A 15,781-nucleotide genomic window follows, 5' to 3' on the forward strand; every position below is an offset into this window, starting at 1 on the left:
ATCCCCATCAGCAGCAACATCTTCAAACACAAAAGATAAATACAAGTGTGCTTGGGTATATCTCAGAGAATAATCAAGCAGAAAACAATGTCCAGGGAAGGGGAAATTGATTAAAATAGAATTGTAGACGAGAGCATAATTCATGAATTCCTAAAGTGTAAGCTTTTAAAAAAATCCTCTATCTAATTACTAATGTCATTGCATGATAATGTTGCCAGAGCCTACAGTCTTTGTTCTGAATCCATTCCATAATGTCGTCTAAAATTTGAACACATTATTTAAAAATTTAGCATACCAACTCATCTTAACTACAGGTAACTTTAATTCAAACTGAAAAACAGTTGGAAATAAAAGATAATTTAACAGCATCCCAATCAATAAACATTAATTATTTTTCCTTAGTTCTAGGTTAATTTTTAGTAAATTAATGTAAACATACCTACAAATACATCCCACATAATGTCATAATATCATTAACCCATTTTCTTAGGCTGATGAATGTTTATCACCACAATTTGACTACCACCCTAAACTAAGTAAGCTAGGTCTTTCTTTGTAAGCCCTACATCAGTGATTTTCAAACCATAAGCCACAAGGCTATTGTAATGGGTCTGCCAATCTGTATATCTATACAAAGCACGGTCTTTGGAATAATGCATCTCCCTTTACACTATTTTTTTTCTCCATACGTGGTTGCCGGTCAAATTAATAAAATAAACATTTCTTCCAATTATTTAATTGATAATAATGTATTCTTAATCAATAAGGGGTAGAATTACAATTATTATCAACTGAGCACTTTTTCATTATTTTAAAAATGAGTTCTTCTCTTCAAAATGCTAAGAACTACTATCTAATGCTAGGAGAGCCGAATTTCTGTTTTTACGTTCCTTGCATTTATGTAAAAAAAAATGTCAGTTAACCATGGGATATTTCTTCTGATTCCACATTTGCTCACTGTGGCATTCATAGCACAGCTGTCCAAATCTACCTTGGAATTCATATTTTCCTTCAAGATCAAAGTTTAGTGTACTTAGCTGTGGGCTTTGTTGATCCATTCCTCTTGAACTTCGTTTGGGCCCATAATTACATGCCCAATATAGAGAAAAATGTCAAGAAAGAAACAGATTTCAATTTCAAGCTTCAGAGGAGTTCTGATAATAAAAATGTGGTGAAAATGATGAAAACCTACCTTGACTGATGTACTCTTGTTTTTAGGGGCAATGTACTATATGGTGACTGTGAGAAAGGATACATGTCAATTCTGAGATTAGGCCTTTTCCAGGGGAAGTTGTCATTTTTAAAAAAGAAAAAAAAACTCTTTTTGATGTTGGAAAAATGTCCAGCCATGCTATTTGTTATGCAAAAACAGTGGGATTGCTTTCTGCATGCCAGAAGCGGGGCAAAGGTACAACACACCCACTGCCGGGGCCCATTAGCATCTTTTGTCATAATACATGGCAAATGGACCAGTGACTACCCACTGCCAATTAGAGTGATGATGAGCCAACCTAAAATAGGCAGGTGAGCAGACTAAGTGCCCCTGTGGTTTGCCAATTACCTAAATTATCTGCGGTAGTTTTAGCGCACAGCTACCATGAATACAAATATAAAACGCTCTGGTATTCAGGGGAGTTAGGCACTGCTCGGTGTCAAAAAACAGAAAATAAGCAGGATTTTCAGAAGCCGAGTTCTAGCAACTGTGATATCCAGCGTCACCCAGATGAAATACTATCCTGCATTTCGTTTGACAATTCTGTCTCCTCCAGGAAGGGCTCCCGAAACAATGAAGCATCAATTCCACGCTCAATGTCACCAATCAATTGCACAAATCATTCTCAGTGATTCTCGCTAAATGGACATTGGAACGGATCTTCCGCACGGAAACAAAACTTAGTATCAGAAGACCTCAACTAAATAAAACTACTTTTGCCAAAAAAAAAAAAAAAAAATCATTTAACATAGATACAGAGGAATAAAAAGAAAGAAAAGGCAAGCAAAAGACTTATAAGTCCTGCCATTCTTTCAAATTATAAAGAAATATCATAAAGGAAGATCATTAAAAAATCAAGAGTGTCCTTTGTTGCAAACGCTTCAGTGCAATCATGAAATCTGAGCCATCGCCTTGTGAAAAGACTTCATCCTAGAACCCTTCTTTGGTAACAGCCCTGCTTCCACTATCAGTGGAAACCACTTTCCATTTCCCATTTTCTCACATTTACAGTCACTAGGAACAATGGCAGAGTGCAACACCATTTTAAAGGTAAGGCAACATTTTCTAATGAAAAAAAAAAAATGATGCCAATTTGTATGTTTAAAATTTCCCCGTCTTTCAGAAAATTACACAGATACTCGCCTCCAAATTTGGCATTGGGTGTGACTTCATGATCTGAGGCCATTATATTCATGTTCCCTCAAACTTCTTAATAAGTTAACATAGAGTAAATGATTTCAAAAGAATGGTGCCATGCTCATTGGATAATATGTACACTGGTTGTGCTTAACGTTAATAGCAGCAGCCAGGAATCTGAGTTATATTGCTCTGGTACTGAACTAATATGTATCTTTGACAAGTCACTTAATCTTTCATCTTTCTTAACTATAACTATAGTTTATCTAAATTATAATAGCAGATAATAATACCTTGCTTGGAGTAGTGTGGTAAGACTTGATTAATTGTCATGTGTGCAGCACGTTACCGTCTTTGGATAAAATATATGACTAAAGTGCACAGCATTAATATTATTCACCCATTAACAATGTTTTCCTGTGTAATCGTCCAATATACTATCAGTTTAAGACGCATATGGGGATACTGTTAAGGTGTAGTAATAGAATAATAAGCATTTTACTGCTCCTTGCATACATTCGTGTTGTACAAACTACTTTATAGAATATTCAATATAGTTACTAAATTCCACAATGACTGTTTTATTATGCTAATTGATAATCTAGTGTGCTCCAAAGATTAAAGAAAAATGAAATTAAACGGAAAAATCAAAGGGTAACAACTTTATAATGCCTCTTTAATTTAGCGAAATACAATTAAAGTCACACAGTGATAGAATTGACTGTGAATACTAAGATGACTATAATTGACAAAGTAAATGTTACAGAGCCAAGCTGAATAAAGCAAAGGAAAATGCCAATACAGTTCAGTGCCATGGGGTATTTTTGTAGGCTCACAAAAATGAACTATATGACGTCCATAGATGATACTGAAAAGAACATTCTGAAGAATGCTTATGTCACCCAATGATGTTTTTTGAATCAGATAAAAATGCACACGTTTAAAAGGAACACATATTAAAAAAGATAAAAACGAAAGACAAAAATTCACTATTGTCTTTACTAAGGGAAAAACATAATGCTGAGAATTAGATTTTACTAACTAAGCTTATTTGAATTACTTGATATTCGTAAACGCATAGGACTCCATACTGTCTGCTTTAAATAAAAACACATACCCAAAGCATTCAAGAGTGTATGCATGCTCACACTTGCACACAGAAGAGGTCTATGAATATGGGGTTTAAATGTCCAATCAAATTAGCAACTCCAGTGAGCTTCCCTTATAAAACCAACAGAATTGGGCCTTTTCTATTACATAATTCCACAACCAAAGTTCTTCACATGATTACAGCCTGACTGGAAAAATGAGTGTACCTAGATACTCCTGGGGGGATGGTAAATTGGTATAAAGTCTTAGATCAGCAATTGCATAATATCTTAAAAATACTTATGAAATATCTTTCTGAAGAGTAAGGTTTTAAAGTTTAAATTAATGTAAATACTGTATTTTACTCTATAATATATGCTTTGTTTTAGACATAAATAAACTTTCCCCAAATCTTTGAGATACAATTGACAAACTAAGATGGTATGTCATGTTGATCCTACATCTGTCTGTAAACTTCAGCATACCATAAGCCAAGATACAATTATATAAATCAAGATTGTGGGGCAGGGGAAGAAACAGCCTGAAGAGAATGAACAGGGTACAGTGACTGAGCAAATAATTGGGAATAATTCCCATTTTAATAGAAAGGCATTTTTGAGGACCAGGCTTGTGTGAGACTGGGGAGAGGCAAGGGTAACTGGAAGTTGGTATTTGAGACCCTTTTCTATAAATATATATATATATATTTACTCTTAATTAGCTTATTTATTATAGCACTGTGAGTTTTAAGAGTGCATGTCATGTTTTAGCAGAAGTGACTACCAGCTTTCTCTGTGTGATAAGATTATGGGTGATTTTTAAATAAACTATCTTTCTTATTTGAGTTTTTACAATGTTTGTACTACTTTTATGATTAGAAAAAGGAAAAAGCTATTAACATTTTTGGCAGAATATAGAATGCTGTTGCTTCCTGAAACATTAAAGATTGTTCCCCAAAATTCCACATTTCCTCTCATCACCGACAAAATCTTACTCAATATGTAGAATTTATATGATTAAAATACAAAAATTATATATATTACATCTATAGCTTTCATTTAAAAAACGTGTAAAGCAATATTTAGTATCTTCTGAATGTATCAGCTAGAAATGGTTTTACTTCAAAGTGAAATTTCAGGGAGGCTCCTTCCAACTAAAGACAATAAAACATTCTGGCTTCGGAATGACACTTTTTAAAGTAGCTATATATCTTTGGAAACTGGGTGCCACATACAGTGTGAAAAGCATTGATAATGCAAAATTCTCACTCCACACCTAAACGAATGAATGTTCATCATGCTTCCCAAAAATATCAAAAAGAAAATTAATTCCTACTCTTCCCATAATATTTCTAGAAGAGAATCATCATTAGCAACAGAAACAAGGTAAGAGAGTGAGACAATGACAGTCACGATTTATGTGCCAGCCCGTTTGTATAAGTCTCTACTTAGTTGGATTTCTTCAGAGCCTCACCTCCTCTGTAAAAGGTAGTCATATTAGCCACAATTACCTCTATTCACTATGGATCACGCAACCAAAAAATCTCTAGTAATTCTCTACAAATATATAAACTCAATGGACTATGTGCTATATATTTCTGTTAAAGAAAGAAAGAACAATTTATTCTCACGTGCATACCATTAGACATTTGGTTGAATCAATACTGGGCCCATAGCATTTCCTAAAAATTACCTTCTTGGTTACTTTGACTAGAATGTAGTGTAGTTAGTGTTGTTATTCAGATTCAATGAGAATGCATTTATCTTTCCTGGAATATACTATAGCTCTGTAAAATATGTTATTAAGTAAAGAGTTGAAACAGCATTCTACTAACGCAGAATGTTTTTGTCTTCAATCGGCGTAATGTCTTTAACAAAATGTTCCGACTTCCCAAGGATTTGATCTATTCATTATCTTGTTACTAGTTATGTCATTATTGGCACCTTGCACTAAAACGTTATGAGGGAACAGTGTCTTTATGGTGGGCAATGATCCAGTGCATTTTTAAGAACAATGCATTAAAATTACTCATCTGGATTCTTATTTCTGGTTTCACCACTTTACTACCTATGACCATGGGCAAACTACTGGATTCTAATTATCAGTTTGGCCAGTAAGATTCTCATAGAAGTGTCATAACAATTAAGTGAGATAATCCACGTGAAGCAGTTAACACAGTAGCTAATATATACTAAGATTTCATATTGTAGTTATTATTAGAATTCGTCTCCAAAATAATGATTTTCTGAAAAAGAACACTGCCATCTTGCAGACTTCAGGGAAACTGCTATTAAAGAAACTGCTATTATTAGGTTTCTGGATGAATAAATTAAAGATTCTGCCATTACACTTCTGATGGTGTTGGCTTCATTGAAAATTTTAAATTTCATTTTTGACCTAAATGATGATTCAAAATAAACTCTTTGACTATATCTTTAACTTCCCACTCATTGTTTTAAAATCTTTGAGAAGTTGAGGCATAAAATATATTCTTTCAATAAACACATTTGTTTATCCATCCTTAAATAATGCACCGATATTTAATTTTTTTTTTAAAGATTTTATTTATTTGACAGAGAGAGACACAGCAAAAGAGGGAACACAAGCAGGGGGAGTGGGAGAGGGAGAAGCAGGCTTCCCGTGGAGCAGGGAGGCTGATGCGGGGCTCGATCCCAGGACCCTGGGACCATGACCTGAGCTGAAGGCAGACACTTAACGACTGAGCCACCCAGGCGCCCCTGCACTGATATTTAATTTTTTAAAAATAACATTTTTTTTTTAAAGAAACTAAACTGTGATATCATAGAAAGATATTTGATCTTTGTCTCTGGTTCCTGGCACAGAGCTCCCAGAACTCTTGGAATTTCCTGAGTGATGAGAGTGATAGGATCCTTTTTTGTTCTAATGAAGAGATTCTTGGCAGTCTCTAGATAACTTTAAGATGTAGACTAGTCTCCAGAAAAACAAAGCCTTGATTAGAAGCTTAGAAATTTCAGCCCTAAACCTCAACCTCTAGGGAGGGGAGAGGGGGCTAGAGATTGAGTTAATCAGTGTTATAGACTGAATATTCATGTCCCCCTCAAATTTATATACTGAAATCCTCAGTGTGTTGTACTAGGAGGTAGGACTTTGGGAGATAATTAGGTCATGAGGATGGAGCCCTCATGAATGAGATTAGTATTCTTATAAAAAGAGACACTAAGGAAATTGCTTTTTCTCTCTTGATCTCTACCACGTGAGGACACAACAAGAAGATGGCCATCTGCAAACTAGGAAGCAGTGTTTCACTGGACACCAGATCTGCTCACACCTTGATCTTAGACCTCCCAGTGCCCAGAACTGTGAGCAGTAAATATTTGTTGTTTAAGCCACCCAGTCCATGGTAATTTGTTATAGCAGCACAGATTGACTAAAATAATCCTCAATGCCAGTGATTTCATCAATCCTGCCTACGCAATGAAACCTCCATAAAAACCCCTAAACAGTTGGCTTCAAGGAATTTCTGGATAGCTGAATGCATCCACATGGCAGAAAGATGGTAAACCCCAACTCAGAAAGACAGAAGCGTCTGCACTTGAGACCCTTGCAGACCTCACTTCTATACCTCTTCATCTGCCTGTTCTTCTATATCCTTTATAGTAAATGGATACATGTAAGTTAAATGTTTTCCTGAACTTTTGGGCCATTTAGCAAATTATCAACTTTGTAGCCAAGTCAGACAAAAGTATGGGTAAACTGGGGACTGATACTCTCAACTGGCATCTGATATGAGGGTAATCTTATTGGAAGCTTTACACCTGTGGAGTCAGACTAATTAGGATCAGAACTGAATGGTATAACACCCAAGTGGCGTCAGACTTGTTTGGTGTCAGGAAGACAAAATTACCTCTCAAAAACCCTTCAAATTGTTTCACTTAATTCTGAGCAGATTGGTTTTCCCTTTTTTTTCTTAAAAATGTTAGTATTTCAATTTCAATAGAAAATAGAAAGAAATTTTGTTAATATTAAACATACGTAGTTGTATGGTTTGGAACTGTCTTCAAAAGTCTTTCAGAACCATAAAAGCTTAAAATTCCTGAAATCTATTCTCTTAAATCATAAAAACTGCACTCATTAAAATTCAGTTTCTCAGCTGTATCTCTGTCTTTCCCCCCACTGGGCAATTCTTATCTATCTTATACTTTAATTATGGTTTGAAAATTTTATTTTTTCCTGAAACTTTAATATTTTTAACATCAACTCAATAATATTATTATATGATTTGAAAATATAAATATATACACATAAACTTTTTATACATGTGTATAAAGTTAAGCAAAATTAACTTTGAAAGTTTTATACACATTACATTCAAAAGGAAACCTTTTTTTTATTATGTGCTTAAATTTTGACTCTTACACGATAGCATTCAGTGCCTATGGCAACAAAATAATAAGGACAATAAAAGATTTATTTGACTACTTATTGTTTGATTAATTTGTAGCAATTGTGGAAGCAAATTTCTATTTTCTGACAATAGTAATAATGTTGCAAACACCTATTTTCTGTTGTAGTTAAGTTGGAAATGCATGAGAGAAAAACTGTCCATATTAAAAGCAAAAACAGGGGCGCCTGGGTGGCCCAGTCAGTTAAGCGTCTGCCTTAGGCTCAGGTCATGAACTCAGGTTCCTGGGATCAATCCCTGTGTCTGGCTCCCTGTACAGCGGGGAGTCTGCTTCTCCCTCTCCCTCTGCCCCTAACCCCGCCCCCCCCACCTTCTGTTCCCTCTTTGTCTCAAATAAATAAATAAATTCTTTAAAAAAATAAATAAATAAAAGCAAAAACAAAACCAGAAAGTAAACAAAGAAAAGCAAGCAAACAAACAAATAAATAGGAAAAAGGTACATCAGTTTGGGGACTTCTTTATCCAAGCAAAAGCCTTAACAATGGGATTTACAGATGTTTAAAAACTCTTCTTAAAACAAAAGTATTACAGTATAACTGAATCATTCATCTTGTAATTCCATATTTCAGATCTCAGGTTAAATGTTTATCTTAAACATCACTTTAAAATTAATATTTGGAGTATTTTTCCTTTTTATAACACTACAGTGTTTTAAATAACCATATAATTATATAGTTTCAAAATACAATTATTTTTTTGAAAACTGATTCTATACCAGAAAACTAATTGATCTCTTACCTTTCTAGTTCCTTGACAACTCCAAGTTGATAATGCCCCTTCTGAAATATTGATATCACAAGTGCACATAGTATTTTGGATTTTTCACTGGATCTACAAGAGTGACCTTGATCCCATTGACCTTGATCCCATTGTTCACTGATGGGGTTCAGGGTGGGCTGCCCAAAATATACTATTTTGGTATCTTGATTATTTTGAATTAAAGTTACTTAAGAAGCAACCAATGCAAGAGGGACACTCTGACCTCCTTTGTCTCCTGACCTCCTTTGTCTCCATAAAAGCAGGAAATAAATCTCCCATGTGAAAGGTATCCTCACTGTACCAGGAGAAAAAGAATCGTCCTTATCACCAGAAATAGGCCAAGTAGCCTGTATAAACAAAGCTTGTTACTTCTTTACTAATTTACTACCCCAAGCTCAAACCCCTTTGTCTTGTCAATTCTTCATAAATGTATGTTTTCTTTGTCTAAAAGGTATAAAAGCGGCTTGCTTTGATCTTTGAGTCTCATATTTCTATGTGTTCCTATATATACAAAATTAAATATGTTTTTCTCCTGTTAACCTATCTTATGTCAATTTGATTATTAGACCAGCCAAAGGACCTAGAAGGGAAGGGAAGAAAAGAAAAGTTCCTCCCACCCCATATCATCATAACATCATATTAAACTTCTTAGCAGCTGCACCATTTTATTGGGATCAATGAGAAACGTAAGTCATTTTCACTTTAACAGATGTTTTGTCAAATTTCTCTTATTAGAAACTCAAGAGATTGTTTTTTTCACCCAAATGCATACCTTTACAATTATCTGTAAGGTCTTACTTCAGTCTACTGGGGTCAATTAACATCTTTATTTGATACATTTCCCACTTTCGTGTCATCTACAAATGTGAAAAACACACTATTGACTCATTCAGTATTTTTAAAGCCCTAAATTTTGTTTATTCCCACTTGAAACTCTCCAAATAACTCTTGAACATTTCAGGACTCTAAAAAACACTCCTCTCATACATATCTTTTTTCAGTTATTGAATAGACTAGCCAAGTCTATCTGATTCATCAGTTAAGTTTTCTCCAAATTAGCACCACTCTATAAGTCACCTGTTTCTGAATATGAATGTCTATGATATACAACCAAAAAGAGAATGCGCTTAGGAGGGCATCACTTGTTCTTAATATACCTGTGCCTATTTCTACCAATCACATGCATTGTTCTAAGGCCTCACAGACCTATAAATTCATCCTCTGCACTAGCATGTCAACAAAAAGCAATATTAATTTTTATAGACTGCATTCTCTGGAATTCATATCTTGATCCATTTTTGTTTAATGAGATAATTCTTAATCACTTTTCCTCTTCAGGGAACCCTCCTTTTCCCATGATTCCTCAAAAACTACAGGTGGTAGTTACAAGCTGTATGATAGCTACAAATTATTTTAGAAACCTCAGAGATTTACAATTCAAGGGATTGTTCAGAACTTCAATGCAAAGGAATAAATAACTAATAAGATATGGTTAGCCATAATAGAATTCAGAAGAATTGGAAAGTTCTTGGTTAGAATCCAGGAGGCCTGGAATCTGGCCTAGGTTAATACTTTAAAAGTTAATGCCATGCATTATTTATTTTTAGATTTCTGTATCTAGTTCAGTGTCTAGTATAAAGTAAGTGATTATTAAATATTTGTTGAACTAACTAGAATCTAATTTATCTGAATTTGGAGGTTATTCACAAGAAGTCTGTAAGTACTCCTTTACAATTTATTTTCTGTTTATTGGGTCTTAATATCTCTGCCATATTTGTTTTGTCCTTGGTAATGAAAACTATTCTCCTTAATTTAGATAAGCTGAAAAAATATATAATAAATAGGGCACTAAATCAATATAATTTTTTTAAATCAATATAATTTTAACGACTTCCTCTATGCCATCTGCTGTGAAGAGTTGAGAAGCTCCATCTTTTTTGTATTTTATATGAAAACATATCCAGAAACTGAGCTGGGAATAAACTCCTAAGTGTTGAATGAAAAAGTAATAGGTGAATTAAAGTTAGACTTCAAGCCAAATACTTTTTGAAAAATTCATTAATGTAGCTGTGTAGTACACCTTCATATTTTCCAGCATCTCTTGGACTAATCTTGGAAAACATCTCTCTTTTCCAGTATAATAGAATCTGTAAGCACTCAGGATTTGGGTTATTAAAGTAGAATGCCTGACTACAGTTTGAAACTGAATATGAGAATTTAAAGTGAACACATGATATGCTAAATATATATTTCAAGTATAATACCCTACTCCACATAGATTTTCCTAATAGCATGGTAGAACACCCAAAAAATTATTGAAAATGTATCAGGCTGTAGAGTAGTCAGCACATATAGTGATGAAGACTCATTATCAGGTCTTTAACTGAATCTGGCTACTGAGGAAACATGAGCAAAATAAATACGAATGTGGTACAAAACTGATGGATGAAATGCTAGGGATGTGGAGAAAAAGTAAGAAAGTTCAGAGCAGGAATATTGTAGGCAAATATGAGAGTTGAAGAAAATACTGAGGTGGGTTTTCAGGGAAGAGTGAAAGAAGACCACCTAGAAAGAGCTACGAGGGAACAGATCCAGACTAAGTAACCATCTATGGTGAGCCTGAGGATTCAATGTGGTTAGATCACTGGGAAAGTGATCCAAAGTAAGACTCTGAGTCAATTGAAGTCTCGTTGCTAAGTCTGTGTAGTCCACAGTAAAGAGTTTGATTTTTTTTTTTTTTTTTTTTACCTTGTAAGCAGCAGGAATGCATAGAATATTTTTAAGTAGTGAAGAGACAATGTAGAGCATTTCAGGGGGTTGTTGTTGATGAATCATTCTAAAGCTTATTTCAAGCATTCCGCTTAGGGAGGAGACTGACTAAATGTTGTAGAAAAGGAAAAGGAGGTATTGGATGTTTTCTAGTTTTCTTTCCATACCAGGTAACTCAGTAGAAACAGTTTTGACATTAACTTAGATAGACAGCAGGAAGGAGATTAGATTTGAGGATGAAGTTGAGTTTAGTTTGATTCAGCTTTTGTGGTGATCATGAGATCTGGAAAAACTCTTAAAAGTCAGATGCCAAGTGTCTGTAGAGCAGGCCTGGGGAGGGGGGCGCTGTCTGAGAGGGAGAGGCAGGAGAACCTGGGCTTTCATCACTTCTTAAAAGGGGAGGGAAGTACTTTCTTTGGAAATTGTTAGAGCAATCAACAATAATTTCAAGAGACATGAAAACAGCAGTGACTCTTCTGCCACTGAAAATTGACTTGAGGTCTACAGGCTGTCACATTGTCCTCTGCACTTTAGGACTCAGGAACTGGTACAATTATTCTAGACCCTTCCCAAAGATTGGGAATGTGTGTGTGTGTGTGTGTGTGTGTGTGTGTGTGCAGTAGAACAAGTGACTGAAATCAAGAATGATGATTCATCACAATCAAGTCGCCACATAGATTGAAAGACAAAACCTACCTATTTAATTGAATAGTTACTTATTGAAGACAAAGGTGAGACAAATGAAGTAGGAGACCCTGCCATCACAGAGATAATCCAACTAGGATAGGAGAAAGACAGGTAGGAGAGAGCATACCAAGTCCAAGAGTAAAGGAAGTCTTACTCTGTTGCTCAGATTTGACATCTGTTTATTAATTGTTGAGTACCGTAACCGCAGCTGCACATGGTCAGGGATTTGTCTTGTTTCCCCCATATCCTGCCGCCTGGAACAGTTCCTGACTTACAGTATGTGCTCTCAGTAAATGTTTATCCTACTTGATTAATACACCATGAAGTAAGTATTATGATAATGATTTCAAAGATTAGGAAACTGATGCTAAGAATGGTTAAGTACCTTGCTAAGAGTATGTGGCTAGTAAGTGCCAGAGATAGGAATCCAAGGCTAAGAACACTTGTATGAGATTCCTATTCCAGGCACACATTTGCCTTTTAAATATCAGTCACATATAAACACTTTGGAACCGATATGTGGAGAAAACAGGTGTGGTTTTTACTTAGTCTGGGTCAATTTGTACAGCTGAAAGAGGGAAAAACATTAATTGTCATTTAATCCACCTAAAATGCCAATGTCCTTAAAAATAGGGCCATTAGTAATGCAAATATGAGGTCCTCAGGACTGAGAAAAGCCTGCTTAACTAAACAACAAGTCTCATGAGGTTAGCCTGCTTCCAGAATTCTTTTCTGACTTGGCTGTTCTCCATTTTTTATACAAACGGCAAGGCCTGCCAACCCCGGTAGAACTAGCCATCTATAGATTCTGACAAAGGTTCTGCAATAAAGAAACACGATGTACTGTGTATTCAAACTCTCCCACTTTTCATATACTCTGATCACTACATATTAAGTGATACTTGAGCATCTAAACAGCCTTTTAAATCTGGTCTGAGTTAGGCCTGGAAGATACAGACCTACCATTTCTTTTCATTGGAAATACATAGAGCAAGATATATTGGTATGGTAGAATCAACCCTTCAAGTTCACAAGATGAAAAGTATATTTTCTTGCAGTGGAAGTTTTCCAGGGCTCAAAGACTTTGGTCAGCATTTCTGGAAATCTATAGGAAACTAGTTAAATTTATGCTCTATGAAAGTCTCGTATTCTAAGATGAGTTATAAATTAAACCAAAAATACCAATCACATGTTGTCATCTTCCTTTCTCTTGTTCTCTCATTTATTTGTTTTATTAATATCCTCTTGTTTTTAATGGCATTTAGAATATTTGTATAATACATCTTCTTGTGATACACATTGATTTTTAAAGAAAGAAAAATCAAGTTAAATAAATGATACATGCTATAACATTTTTCTTGTTTACAATGTTAAGCTGGAGAGATACATTGTTTCTAATATTGATTTAAATGGGAATGAAATATGTCATGGTTTTCATACTGGCTCATGGCTCTTATTCTTACCACCAGAATTAAGAATCCGAGACCAATCCAAACTAAAAAAGTAAAACTCAATGAACAACACATGTAAAACAAACTGAGGATTATAATTAATTTCACAGTACAAAACTATATATAAAATACTAAAATGCACTATTACTGACAGCCATTTTACTTTGGATGTCAAATGGCATCATTTATTCACATGATGGGTATTATAAAAGTAGCTATCCACTAGGCCAGGGGCCAGAATCTTTTTCTATAAAGGACAATATAGTATATATCTTAGACTTTGTGGGTCACATATGGTATATTCTTCTTTTCCTTTTTTAAAGGATATTTTTAAAAACATCCTTAGCTCATGGTCTGGATCTGACCAGTGGCCTATAGTTAGCCAAATGCTGCTCTCCTGTTCTAGGTTGGTCCACACAGGCAAAGCTCCAAACCATTTGCTAATACTTCTTTTTTTTTTTTTTTTTTTTTAATTTAGAGAGAGAGAGAGAGAGAATGGTGGGGGAAGGGGCAGAGAGAGAATATCAAGCAGACTCCACACTCAGCGTGGAGCCCAATGCGGGGCTCGATTTCATGACCCTGAGATCACCTGAGCCAAAATCAAGAGTCCCATATTTAACCAACTGTGTCACCCAGGCACCCCTTGCTGATACTTTTAACTTGGTTGTGCGGAAGAGGAAATGTTTGCTAAGAGGTAATAAAAATAAAACTTTCCTATTCAATTCCTTTTTTTTTTTTTTCCCTTACACTTGCATGCACCAAGACTGGTACATTCACAAGGAGAGACAACTCCAGGGCCTGCTGTGTGCCAGCAAAGGGGTTTAGGACTTTCCCAACGTAATCTCACAGAGAGCAAACTCTCAGTCATGTGGAGACCCAGTCCTAATAACACATGCAAATGAAAGGTCCAGTTTTATAATGAACTGTGTGTATGCTTAGTTTGCTGGCTTGACTCTGTCCTTTTATTTGACAGATGGTCATTAAGTGTTTGTACATCTCAGTCAGACACTGCACCACACAGGGTCTAGGGCAAGAGATCAAACTTGGGAGTCTCATGCCCATGTGGCCTTGAATCAGAGACAGGGAGATAGAAGTAAACATATGTGCAATGGAGAAAATAAACAGAGCCATGTGAGAGTGAGCAGCAATGCTTGGGAGTGAGGGTCAATTGTTCTTTAAAATACAAAGATTAGGGCACCTGGGAGGCTCAGTCGGTTAAGGGTCTGCCTTCGGCTCAGGTCATGATCTCACGGTTCTGGGATCGAGCCCCATGTCAGGCCCCCTGCTCAGCACGGAGTCTGCTTCTCCCTCTCCCTTTCCCTCTGCCGCTCCCCCTGCTTGTGCTGTCTCTCTCTCTCTCTCTCTCTCTCTGTCAAATAAATAAATAAATGAATAAATAAATAAATAAAATCTTTAAAAAATAAAATACAAAGTTTATATAGATTGATTATTTAACTCAAATAGAGCAATTCCTTCCAGGCATGCTCAGTTAAAGTGAAAAAATTCACTCAAGTTGGGGTCCCACAGGTGAAAAAAAGGGTTTTTTTTCATTTTGAATTAATACATTCATTGCTTTTATTATGGGGCACTAAATATAAATAGTACAGTCAAGGAAGAGTGCTGATTTGCTTGTAATCTCTAAATATTACATGAGAAATAGCAGCCTCCAATGTGAAATTTATCAAGAAGAAATAACACCTGCCATGGAGCTTCAATAACTCTAGTAATCTGGTAATCTTATTAATTTTCACAGAAAGATCTTGGCAGCTTACCCAGTTGTCAGCAAAAATGGAATACCTAATAGATAATGCTATTGAGAAAATTCTCCAAATTTAACCAAGAGTATTATATACATTTGCCAATGCATTATGAAGTATTAGAAATAGGTGAAACAGCCCTTTGAAAATAAATGCAGAACATTTGATATATTTAATTTCACATCCTGTCCTTTTCATACTCTTAGTAATCCACAAAATACAATAACCTGTGTATATCTCCTCACAATTACAAATTAGCAAGTTTCCATAACATTGTATTTCATTTTTTATCAATAAGTACATTCATTCTAAACTGATTTATTTTGCTTTTCATGTCACTATGTAAAATTTATTTTAAATCTAACCTTAATGAAAATAACAAGATAGAACACAGTTTTTCCGCCAAGAATACTGTCCTGGGGACTTCAATGAGTTCTTCAGGTACCAAGTTACATTTCAAGAAAGTTTTGATAAA

The sequence above is a fragment of the Halichoerus grypus genome, chromosome 9 (assembly GCF_964656455.1).
Source record: "Halichoerus grypus chromosome 9, mHalGry1.hap1.1, whole genome shotgun sequence".
In the NCBI taxonomy this organism is placed as follows: Eukaryota; Metazoa; Chordata; class Mammalia; order Carnivora; family Phocidae; genus Halichoerus; species Halichoerus grypus.